The 12,191-nt window shown below is 45.2% G+C and overlaps 1 non-coding gene and 8 pseudogenes across 1 annotated transcript; all 9 read right to left on the bottom strand.

Moving 5' to 3' along the window:
• Window positions 1-29: 29 nt before the first annotated feature.
• On the bottom strand, window positions 30-240 carry LOC138643680 (U2 spliceosomal RNA; annotated as a pseudogene).
• A 1,168-nt stretch (window positions 241-1,408) lies between these two features.
• Window positions 1,409-1,619, bottom strand: LOC138643681 (U2 spliceosomal RNA; annotated as a pseudogene).
• Window positions 1,620-2,777: 1,158 nt separating this feature from the next.
• LOC138643728 (U2 spliceosomal RNA) lies at window positions 2,778-2,964 on the bottom strand. Its single transcript, XR_011314251.1, has one exon. It is a non-coding gene; the product is annotated as a U2 spliceosomal RNA (small nuclear RNA).
• A 1,189-nt stretch (window positions 2,965-4,153) lies between these two features.
• On the bottom strand, window positions 4,154-4,364 carry LOC138643664 (U2 spliceosomal RNA; annotated as a pseudogene).
• A 1,158-nt stretch (window positions 4,365-5,522) lies between these two features.
• On the bottom strand, window positions 5,523-5,739 carry LOC138643718 (U2 spliceosomal RNA; annotated as a pseudogene).
• Window positions 5,740-6,898: 1,159 nt separating this feature from the next.
• Window positions 6,899-7,109, bottom strand: LOC138643674 (U2 spliceosomal RNA; annotated as a pseudogene).
• Window positions 7,110-8,267: 1,158 nt separating this feature from the next.
• On the bottom strand, window positions 8,268-8,478 carry LOC138643673 (U2 spliceosomal RNA; annotated as a pseudogene).
• A 1,093-nt stretch (window positions 8,479-9,571) lies between these two features.
• LOC138643672 (U2 spliceosomal RNA) lies at window positions 9,572-9,782 on the bottom strand (annotated as a pseudogene).
• Window positions 9,783-10,940: 1,158 nt separating this feature from the next.
• On the bottom strand, window positions 10,941-11,151 carry LOC138643671 (U2 spliceosomal RNA; annotated as a pseudogene).
• Between the last annotated feature and the right edge of the window lie 1,040 nt (window positions 11,152-12,191).

The raw sequence follows: 12,191 nt of genomic DNA, 5'->3' as shown, positions 1-12,191 counted from the left end.
TCAATCTGTATTTGGAAGCCGTATCAGAGAAGGAGTGCACTGTTCCCGGAGAAGATACCGCAATAACGGGTCAATGCGTGGAGTGGACAGAGCAAGCTCTTTTTCCATCTCCCAAATCCATTTACTATAGGGTGTCCAATTAGAAGATGTATCAGATATTAAACTGATAAGAACAGATACTACACTTGATCTTGGGCGGCGGCGGCGGCGACGATCATAGCCAAAAGGACGAGAAGCCATAACCAGAAATGGTTTTGTACTTATGCCGCCCCCCGAGGCCTGACACTCATCCGTCATCCTAGCCAGAAAGCCGAGAAGCAATAGCCAGAAATTGTTTTGCACTTGTGCCGCACCAAGGCCTAACACTGATACCCTTTGGGGAGATGGAGCAAAAGATTGCCCTGAGGAGGACATTTTAGCAAAGCAGACGCCTTCACAATGGCAGATCTGCTGTTTGTTCAAGCTGTGAGCCCTTCGTTTTTAATCTGCATAACCCCACCTATTGTAACCCTCCCCCCTCTTTGTTCCAATGTGCACTACTGAGTTCCAGCAGGGGGGGCGAGAGGGAAATTCAAAAAACAAACAAGCGAGCAGCTGTCTTCCCTTAGCTCTCCTGATGCCAGGTATAGACCCTGCTGCCTACCTATCACCATGCTGCCCGCCGCTGTTCCAGCAGCAGACTGAAGATGACTGCCACCGCACTGCTTTATATAGGCCAAGGGCCCATTGTGACACGTGAGGGTTCCAGCCCATTGTGACACGTGAGGGTTCCGAACCATGGCCAAGGGCCCATTGTGACATGTGAGAGTTACGTGCGCAGATTCTATCTAATGCAGGCAGCGCACCTGGTTGCTAGAAAGCATTAGAATACTCACAGAGGTGGAGCTAGGCAGCGTATTCAAGATCAGCACAGATACAATTTTTCCTTTTTTTTTTTTTTTTTTAAATACATATACACCAAATTTAAACGTCAGTCGTCCACAAGAGGGAGACAATGTTTTACAAAAGAAATCATGCTGTAACAAACGTGGTATGTATGGCAGAACTACTTCTGGGTTACTTAAATTAAAACACTAAGTACTGATAGCAAGGGGCCTAACTTTGCAGATGATATATTTGCAACACTGTAACAAAGGCCAAATACGTGTCCACATCTTCACACACTGGTTGCAACCAATAAAGAGAGATTGATTGATAGATTTCATATTGAACGCAATACAATGCTTGACATGCATAGGTGCAAACAATGCAATGCGCCCAAAATGTTGCAATTGGTCAAGTTAAATCTAGCAAAATGCATTTGGCATCTGAAATGTGCAACTTTGACCCTGAAAAGAATTCACATAATGGGTTAAAACACAACGTGTGCGGATTTCCATTCAATCTGTATTTGGAAGCCGTATCAGAGAAGGAGTGCACTGTTCCCGGAGAAGATACCGCAATAACGGGTCAATGCGTGGAGTGGACAGAGCAAGCTCTTTTTCCATCTCCCAAATCCATTTACTATAGGGTGTCCAGTTAGAAGATGTATCAGATATTAAACTGATAAGAACAGATACTACACTTGATCTTGGGCGGCGGCGACGACGACGATCATAGCCAAAAGGCCGAAAAGCCATAACCAGAAATGGTTTTCTACTTATGCCGCCCCCCGAGGCCTGACACTCATCTGTCATCCTAGCCAGAAGGCCGAGAAGCAATAGCCAGAAATTGTTTTGCACTTGTGCCGCACCAAGGCCTTACACTGATACCCTTTGGGGAGATGGAGCAAAAGATTGCCCTGAGGAGGACATTTTAGCAAAGCAGACGCCTTCACAATGGCAGATCTGCTGTTTGTTCAAGCTGTGAGCCCCTCGTTTTTAATCTGCATAACCCCATCTATTGTAACCCTTCCCCCTCTTTGTTCCAATGTGCACTACTGAGTTCCAGCAGGGGGGGCGAGAGGGAAATTCAAAAAACAAACAAGCGAGCAGCTGTCTTCCCTTAGCTCTCCTGATGCCAGGTATAGACCCTGCTGCCTACCTATCACCATGCTGCCCGCCGCTGTTCCAGCAGCAGACTGAAGATGACTGCCACCGCATTGCTTTATATAGGCCAAGGGCCCATTGTGACACGTGAGGGTTCCAGCCCATTGTGACACGTGAGGGTTCCGGACCATGGCCAAGGGCCCATTGTGACACGTGAGAGTTCCGTGCGCAGATTCTATCTAATGCAGGCAGCGCACCTGGTTGCTAGAAAGCATTAGAATACTCACAGAGGTGGAGATAGGCAGCGTATTCAAGATCTGCACAGATACAATTTTTCCTTTTTTTAAAATACATATACACCAAATTTAAAAGTCAGTCGTCCACAAGAGGGAGACAATGTTTTACAAAAGAAATCATGCTGTAACAAACGTGGTATGTATGGCAGAACTACTTCTGGGTTACTTAAATTAAAACACTAAGTACTGATAGCAAGGGGCCTAACTTTGCAGATGATATATTTGCAACACTGTAACAAAGGCCAAATACGTGTCCACATCTTCACACACTGGTTGCAACCAATAAAGAGAGATTGATTGATAGATTTCATATTGAACGCAATACAATGCTTGACATGCATAGGCGCAAACAATGCAATGCGCCCAAAATGTTGCAATTGGTCAAGTTAAATCTAGCAAAATGCATTTGGCATCTGAAATGTGCAACTTTGACCCTGAAAAGAATTCACATAATGGGTTAAAACACAACGTGTGCGGATTTCCATTCAATCTGTATTTGGAAGCCGTATCAGAGAAGGAGTGCACTGTTCTCGGAGAAGATACCGCAATAACGGGTCAATGCGTGGAGTGGACAGAGCAAGCTCTTTTTCCATCTCCCAAATCCATTTACTATAGGGTGTCCAATTAGAAGATGTATCAGATATTTAAACTGATAAGAACAGATACTACACTTGATCGTGGGCGGCGGCGACGACGACGATCATAGCCAAAAGGCCGAAAAGCCATAACCAGAAATGGTTTTCTACTTATGCCGCCCCCCGAGGCCTGACACTCATCTGTCATCCTAGTCAGAAGGCCGAGAAGCAATAGCCAGAAATTGTTTTGCACTTGTGCCGCACCAAGGCCTAACACTGATACCCTTTGGGGAGATGGAGCAAAAGATTGCCCTGAGGAGGACATTTTAGCAAAGCAGACGCCTTCATAATGGCAGATCTGCTGTTTGTTCAAGCTGTGAGCCCCTCGTTTTTAATCTGCATAACCCCATCTATTGTAACCCTCCCCCCTCTTTGTTCCAATGTGCACTACTGAGTTCCAGCAGGGGGGGCGAGAGGGAAATTCAAAAAACAAACAAGCGAGCAGCTGTCTTCCCTTAGCTCTCCTGATGCCAGGTATAGACCCTGCTGCCTACCTATCACCATGCTGCCCGCCGCTGTTCCAGCAGCAGACTGAAGATGACTGCCACCGCACTGCTTTATATAGGCCAAGGGCCCATTGTGACACGTGAGGGTTCCAGCCCATTGTGACACGTGAGGGTTCCGGACCATGGCCAAGGGCCCATTGTGACACGTGAGAGTTCCGTGCGCAGATTCTATGTAATGCAGGCAGCGCACCTGGTTGCTAGAAAGCATTAGAATACTCACAGAGGTGGAGATAGGCAGCGTATTCAAGATCAGCACAGATACAATTTTTCCTTTTTTTAAAATACATATACACCAAATTTAAAAGTCAGTCGTCCACATGAGGGAGACAATGTTTTACAAAAGAAATCATGCTGTAACAAACGTGGTATGTATGGCAGAACTACTTCTGGGTTACTTAAATTAAAACACTATTTTTTACTATTGATAGCAAGGGGCCTAACTTTGCAGATGATATATTTGCAACACTGTAACAAAGGCCAAATACGTGTCCACATCTTCACACACTGGTTGCAACCAATAAAGAGAGATTGATTGATAGATTTCATATTGAACGCAATACAATGCTTGACATGCATAGGCGCAAACAATGCAATGCGCCCAAAATGTTGCAATTGGTCAAGTTAAATCTAGCAAAATGCATTTGGCATCTGAAATGTGCAACTTTGACCCTGAAAAGAATTCACATAATGGGTTAAAACACAACGTGTGCGGATTTCCATTCAATCTGTATTTGGAAGCCGTATCAGAGAAGGAGTGCACTGTTCCCGGAGAAGATACCGCAATAACGGGTCAATGCGTGGAGTAGACAGAGCAAGCTCTTTTTCCATCTCCCAAATCCATTTACTATAGGGTGTCCAATTAGAAGATGTATCAGATATTAAACTGATAAGAACAGATACTACACTTGATCTTGGGCGGCGGCGACGACGATGATCATAGCCAAAAGGCCGAAAAGCCATAACCAGAAATGGTTTTGTACTTATGCCGCCCCCCGAGGCCTGACACTCATCCGTCATCCTAGCCAGAAGGCCGAGAAGCAATAGCCAGAAATTGTTTTGCACTTGTGCCGCACCAATGCCTAACACTGATACCCTTTGGGGAGATGGAGCAAAAGATTGCCCTGAGGAGGACATTTTAGCAAAGCGGACGCCTTCTTAATGGCAGATCTTCTGTTTGTTCAAGCTGTGAGCCCCTCGTTTTTAATCTGCATAACCCCACCTATTGTAACCCTTCCCCCTCTTTGTTCCAATGTGCACTACTGAGTGCCAGCAGGGGGGGCAAGAGGGAAATTCAAAAAACAAACAAGCGAGCAGCTGTCTTCCCTTAGCTCTCCTGATGCCAGGTATAGACCCTGCTGCCTACCTATCACCATGCTGCCCGCCGCTGTTCCAGCAGCAGACTGAAGATGACTGCCACCGCACTGCTTTATATAGGCCAAGGGCCCATTGTGACACGTGAGGGTTCCAGCCCATTGTGACACGTGAGGGTTCGGGACCATGGCCAAGGGCCCATTGTGACATGTGAGAGTTCCGTGCGCAGATTCTATCTAATGCAGGCAGCGCACCTGGTTGCTAGAAAGCATTAGAATACTCACAGAGGTGGAGATAGGCTGCGTATTCAAGATCAGCACAGATACAATTTTTCCTTTTTTTAAAATACATATACACCAAATTTAAAAGTCAGTCGTCCACAAGAGGGAGACAATGTTTTACAAAAGAAATCATGCTGTAACAAACGTGGTATGTATGGCAGAACTACTTCTGGGTTACTTAAATTAAAACACTAAGTACTGATAGCAAGGGGCCTAACTTTGCAGATGATATATTTGCAACACTGTAACAAAGGCCAAATACGTGTCCACATCTTCACACACTGGTTGCAACCAATAAAGAGAGATTGATTGATAGATTTCATATTGAACGCAATACAATGCTTGACATACATAGGCGCAAACAATTCAATGCGCCCAAAATGTTGCAATTGGTCAAGTTAAATCTAGCAAAATGCATTTGGCATCTGAAATGTGCAACTTTGACCCTGGAAAGTATTCACATAATGGGTTAAATCACAACGTGTGCGGATTTCCATTCAATCTGTATTTGGAAGCCGTATCAGAGAAGGAGTACACTGTTCCCGGAGAAGATACCGCAATAACGGGTCAATGCGTGGAGTGGACAGAGCAAGCTCTTTTTCCATCTCCCAAATCCATTTACTATAGGGTGTCCAATTAGAAGATGTATCAGATATTAAACTGATAAGAACAGATACTACGCTTGATCTCAGGCGGCGGCGGCGGCGACGACAACGATCATAGCCAAAAGGCCGAAAAACCATAACCAGAAATGGTTTTGTACTTATACCGCCCCCCCGAGGCCTGACACTCATCCATCATCCTAGCTAGAAGGCCGAGAAGCAATAGCCAGAAATTGTTTTGCACTTGTGCCGCACCAAGGCCTAACACTGATACCCTTTGGGGAGATGGAGCAAAAGATTGCCCTGAGGAGGACATTTTAGCAAAGCAGACGCCTTCACAATGGCAGATCTGCTGTTTGTTCAAGCTGTGAGCCCCTCGTTTTTAATCTGCATAACCCCACCTATTGTAACCCTCCCCCCTCTTTGTTCCAATGTGCACTACTGAGTGCCAGCAGGGGGGGCGAGAGGGAAATTCAAAAAACAAACAAGCGAGCAGCTGTCTTCCCTTAGCTCTCCTGATGCCAGGTATAGACCCTGCTGCCTACCTATCACCATGCTGCCCGCCGCTGTTCCAGCAGCAGACTGAAGATGACTGCCACCGCACTGCATTATATAGGCCAAGGGCCCATTGTGACACGTGAGGGTTCCAGCCCATTGTGACACGTGAGGGTTCCGGACCATGGCCAAGGGCCCATTGTGACACGTGAGAGTTCCGTGCGCAGATTCTATCTAATACAGGCAGCGCACCTGGTTGCTAGAAAGCATTAGAATACTCACAGAGGTGGAGATAGGCAGCGTATTCAAGATCAGCACAGATACAATTTTTCCTTTTTTTAAAATACATATACACCAAATTTAAAAGTCAGTCGTCCACAAGAGGGAGACAATGTTTTACAAAAGAAATCATGCTGTAACAAACGTGGTATGTATGGCAGAACTACTTCTGGGTTACTTAAATTAAAACACTAAGTACTGATAGCAAGGGGCCTAACTTTGCAGATGATATATTTGCAACACTGTAACAAAGGCCAAATACGTGTCCACATCTTCACACACTGGTTGCAACCAATAAAGAGAGATTGATTGATAGATTTCATATTGAACGCAATACAATGCTTGACATGCATAGGCGCAAACAATACAGTGCGCCCAAAATGTTGCAATTGGTCAAGTTAAATCTAGCAAAATGCATTTGGCATCTGAAATGTGCAACTTTGACCCTGAAAAGAATTCACATAATGGGTTAAAACACAACGTGTGCGGATTTCCATTCAATCTGTATTTGGAAGCCGTATCAGAGAAGGAGTGCACTGTTCCCGGAGAAGATACCGCAATAACGGGTCAATGCGTGGAGTGGACAGAGCAAGCTCTTTTTCCATCTCCCAAATCCATTTACTATAGGGTGTCCAATTAGAAGATGTATCAGATATTAAACTGATAAGAACAGATACTACACTTGATCTTGGGCGGCGGCGACGACAACGATCATAGCCAAAAGGCCGAAAAGCCATAACCAGAAATGGTTTTGTACTTATGCCGCCCCCCGAGGCCTGACACTCATCCGTCATCCTAGCCAGAAGGCCGAGAAGCAATAGCCAGAAATTGTTTTGCACTTGTGCCGCACCAAGGCCTAACACTGATACCCTTTGGGGAGATGGAGCAAAAGATTGCCCTGAGGAGGACATTTTAGCAAAGCAGACGCCTTCACAATGGCAGATCTGCTGTTTGTTCAAGCTGTGAGCCCCTCGTTTTTAATCTGCATAACCCCACCTATTGTAACCCTCCCCCCTCTTTGTTCCAATGTGCACTACTGAGTGCCAGCAGGGGGGGCGAGAGGGAAATTCAAAAAACAAACAAGCGAGCAGCTGTCTTCCCTTAGCTCTCCTGATGCCAGGTATAGACCCTGCTGCCTACCTATCACCATGCTGCCCGCCGCTGTTCCAGCAGCAGACTGAAGATGACTGCCACCGCACTGCATTATATAGGCCAAGGGCCCATTGTGACACGTGAGGGTTCCAGCCCATTGTGACACGTGAGGGTTCCGGACCATGGCCAAGGGCCCATTGTGACACGTGAGAGTTCCGTGCGCAGATTCTATCTAATACAGGCAGCGCACCTGGTTGCTAGAAAGCATTAGAATACTCACAGAGGTGGAGATAGGCAGCGTATTCAAGATCAGCACAGATACAATTTTTCCTTTTTTTAAAATACATATACACCAAATTTAAAAGTCAGTCGTCCACAAGAGGGAGACAATGTTTTACAAAAGAAATCATGCTGTAACAAACGTGGTATGTATGGCAGAACTACTTCTGGGTTACTTAAATTAAAACACTAAGTACTGATAGCAAGGGGCCTAACTTTGCAGATGATATATTTGCAACACTGTAACAAAGGCCAAATACGTGTCCACATCTTCACACACTGGTTGCAACCAATAAAGAGAGATTGATTGATAGATTTCTTATTGAACGCAATACAATGCTTGACATGCATAGGCGCAAACAATGCAGTGCGCCCAAAATGTTGCAATTGGTCAAGTTAAATCTAGCAAAATGCATTTGGCATCTGAAATGTGCAACTTTGACCCTGAAAAGAATTCACATAATGGGTTAAAACACAACGTGTGCGGATTTCCATTCAATCTGTATTTGGAAGCCGTATCAGAGAAGGAGTGCACTGTTCCCGGAGAAGATACCGCAATAACGGGTCAATGCGTGGAGTGGACAGAGCAAGCTCTTTTTCCATCTCCCAAATCCATTTACTATAGGGTGTCCAATTAGAAGATGTATCAGATATTAAACTGATAAGAACAGATACTACACTTGATCTTGGGCGGCGGCGACGACAACGATCATAGCCAAAAGGCCGAAAAGCCATAACCAGAAATGGTTTTCTACTTATGCCGCCCCCCGAGGCCTGACACTCATCCGTCATCCTAGCCAGAAGGCCGAGAAGCAATAGCCAGAAATTGTTTTGCACTTGTGCCGCACCAATGCCTAACACTGATACCCTTTGGGGAGATGGAGCAAAAGATTGCCCTGAGGAGGACATTTTAGCAAAGCAGACGCCTTCACAATGGCAGATCTTCTGTTTGTTCAAGCTGTGAGCCCCTCGTTTTTAATCTGCATAACCCCACCTATTGTAACCCTCCCCCCTCTTTGTTCCCATGTGCACTACTGAGTGCCAGCAGGGGGGGGCGAGAGGGAAATTAAAAAAACAAACAAGCGAGCAGCTGTCTTCCCTTAGCTCTCCTGATGCCAGGTATAGACCCTGCTGCCTACCTATCACCATGCTGCCCGCCGCTGTTCCAGCAGCAGACTGAAGATGACTGCCACCGCACTGCTTTATATAGGCCAAGGGCCCATTGTGACACGTGAGAGTTCCATGCGCAGATTCTATCTAATGCAGGCAGCGCACCTGGTTGCTAGAAAGCATTAGAATACTCACAGAGGTGGAGATAGGCAGCGTATTCAAGATCAGCACAGATACAATTTTTCCTTTTTTTAAAATACATATACACCAAATTTAAAAGTCAGTCGTCCACAAGAGGGAGACAATGTTTTACAAAAGAAATCATGCTGTAACAAACGTGGTATGTATGGCAGAACTACTTCTGGGTTACTTAAATTAAAACACTAAGTACTGATAGCAAGGGGCCTAACTTTGCAGATGATATATTTGCAACACTGTAACAAAGGCCAAATACGTGTCCACATCTTCACACACTGGTTGCAACCAATAAAGAGAGATTGATTGATAGATTTCATATTGAACGCAATACAATGCTTGACATGCATAGGTGCAAACAATGCAGTGCGCCCAAAATGTTGCAATTGGTCAAGTTAAATCTAGCAAAATGCATTTGGCATCTGAAATGTGCAACTTTGACCCTGAAAAGAATTCACATAAAGGGTTAAAACACAACGTGTGCGGATTTCCATTCAATCTGTATTTGGAAGCCGTATCAGAGAAGGAGTGCACTGTTCCCGGAGAAGATACCGCAATAACGGGTCAATGCGTGGAGTGGACAGAGCAAGCTCTTTTTCCATCTCCCAAATCCATTTACTATAGGGTGTCCAATTAGAAGATGTATCAGATATTAAACTGATAAGAACAGATACTACACTTGATCTTGGGCGGCGGCGACGACAACGATCATAGCCAAAAGGCCGAAAAGCCATAACCAGAAATGGTTTTGTACTTATGCCGCCCCCCGAGGCCTGACACTCATCCGTCATCCTAGCCAGAAGGCCGAGAAGCAATAGCCAGAAATTGTTTTGCACTTGTGCCGCACCAAGGCCTAACACTGATACCCTTTGGGGAGATGGAGCAAAAGATTGCCCTGAGGAGGACATTTTAGCAAAGCAGACGCCTTCACAATGGCAGATCTGCTGTTTGTTCAAGCTGTGAGCCCCTCGTTTTTAATCTGCATAACCCCACCTATTGTAACCCTCCCCCCTCTTTGTTCCAATGTGCACTACTGAGTGCCAGCAGGGGGGGCGAGAGGGAAATTCAAAAAACAAACAAGCGAGCAGCTGTCTTCCCTTAGCTCTCCTGATGCCAGGTATAGACCCTGCTGCCTACCTATCACCATGCTGCCCGCCGCTGTTCCAGCAGCAGACTGAAGATGACTGCCACCGCACTGCTTTATATAGGCCAAGGGCCCATTGTGACACGTGAGGGTTCCAGCCCATTGTGACACGTGAGGGTTCCGGACCATGGCCAAGGGCCCATTGTGACACGTGAGAGTTCCGTGCGCAGATTCTATCTAATGCAGGCAGCGCACCTGGTTGCTAGAAAGCATTAGAATACTCACAGAGGTGGAGATAGGCAGCGTATTCAAGATCAGCACAGATACAATTTTTCCTTTTTTTAAAATACATATACACCAAATTTAAAAGTCAGTCGTCCACAAGAGGGAGACAATGTTTTACAAAAGAAATCATGCTGTAACAAACGTGGTATGTATGGCAGAACTACTTCTGGGTTACTTAAATTAAAACACTAAGTAATGATAGCAAGGGGCCTAACTTTGCAGATGATATATTTGCAACACTGTAACAAAGGCCAAATACGTGTCCACATCTTCACACATTGGTTGCAACCAATAAAGAGAGATTGATTGATAGATTTCATATTGAACGCAATACAATGCTTGACATGCATAGGCGCAAACAATGCAATGCGCCCAAAATGTTGCAATTGGTCAAGTTAAATCTAGCAAAATGCATTTGGCATCTGAAATGTGCAACTTTGACCCTGAAAAGAATTCACATAATTAGTTAAAACACAACGTGTGCGGATTTCCATTCAATCTGTATTTGGAAGCCGTATCAGAGAAGGAGTGCACTGTTCCCGGAGAAGATACCGCAATAACGGGTCAATGCGTGGAGTGGACAGAGCAAGCTCTTTTTCCATCTCCCAAATCCATTTACTATAGGGTGTCCAATTAGAAGATGTATCAGATATTAAACTGATAAGAACAGATACTACACTTGATCTTGGGCGGCGGCGACGACAACGATCATAGCCAAAAGGCCGAAAAGCCATAACCAGAAATGGTTTTGTACTTATGCCGCCCCCCGAGTCCTGACACTCATCCGTCATCCTAGCCAGAAGGCCGAGAAGCAATAGCCAGAAATTGTTTTGCACTTGTGCCGCACCAAGGCCTACCACTGATACCCTTTGGGGAGATGGAGCAAAAGATTGCCCTGAGGAGGACATTTTAGCAAAGCAGACGCCTTCACAATGGCAGATCTTCTGTTTGTTCAAGCTGTGAGCCCCTCGTTTTTAATCTGCATAACCCCACCTATTGTAACCCTCCCCCCTCTTTGTTCCAATGTGCACTACTGAGTGCCAGCAGGGGGGGGGCAAGAGGGAAGTTAATGAAACAAACAAGCGAGCAGCTGTCTTCCCTTAGCTCTCCTGATGCCAGGTATAGACACTGCTGCATTCCTATCACCATGCTGCCCGCCGCTGTTCCAGCAGCAGACTGAAGATGACTGCCACCGCACTGCTTTATATAGGCCAAGGGCCCATTGTGACACGTGAGGGTTCCAGCCCATTGTGACACGTGAGGGTTCCGGACCATGGCCAAGGGCCCATTGTGACACGTGAGAGTTCCGTGCGCAGATTCTATCTAATGCAGGCAGTGCACCTGGTTGCTAGAAAGCATTAGAATACTCACAGAGGTGGAGATAGGCAGCGTATTCAAGATCAGCACAGATACAATTTTTCCTTTTTTTAAAATACATACAGGTCCTTCTCAAAAAATTAGCATATAGTGTTAAATTTCATTATTTACCATAATGTAATGATTACAATTAAACTTTCATATATTATAGATTCATTATCCACCAACTGAAATTTGTCAGGTCTTTTATTGTTTTAATACTGATGATTTTGGCATACAACTCCTGATAACCCAAAAAACCTGTCTCAATAAATTAGCATATTTCACCCATCCAATCAAATAAAAGTGTTTTTTAATAACAAACAAAAAAACCAACAAATAATAATGTTCAGTTATGCACTCAATACTTGGTCGGGAATCCTTTGGCAGAAATGACTGCTTCAATGCGGCGTGGCAT

The sequence above is a fragment of the Ranitomeya imitator genome, chromosome 6 (assembly GCF_032444005.1).
Source record: "Ranitomeya imitator isolate aRanImi1 chromosome 6, aRanImi1.pri, whole genome shotgun sequence".
Classification (NCBI taxonomy): Eukaryota; Metazoa; Chordata; class Amphibia; order Anura; family Dendrobatidae; genus Ranitomeya; species Ranitomeya imitator.
This window is presented reverse-complemented; position numbering and strand designations above follow the sequence as displayed.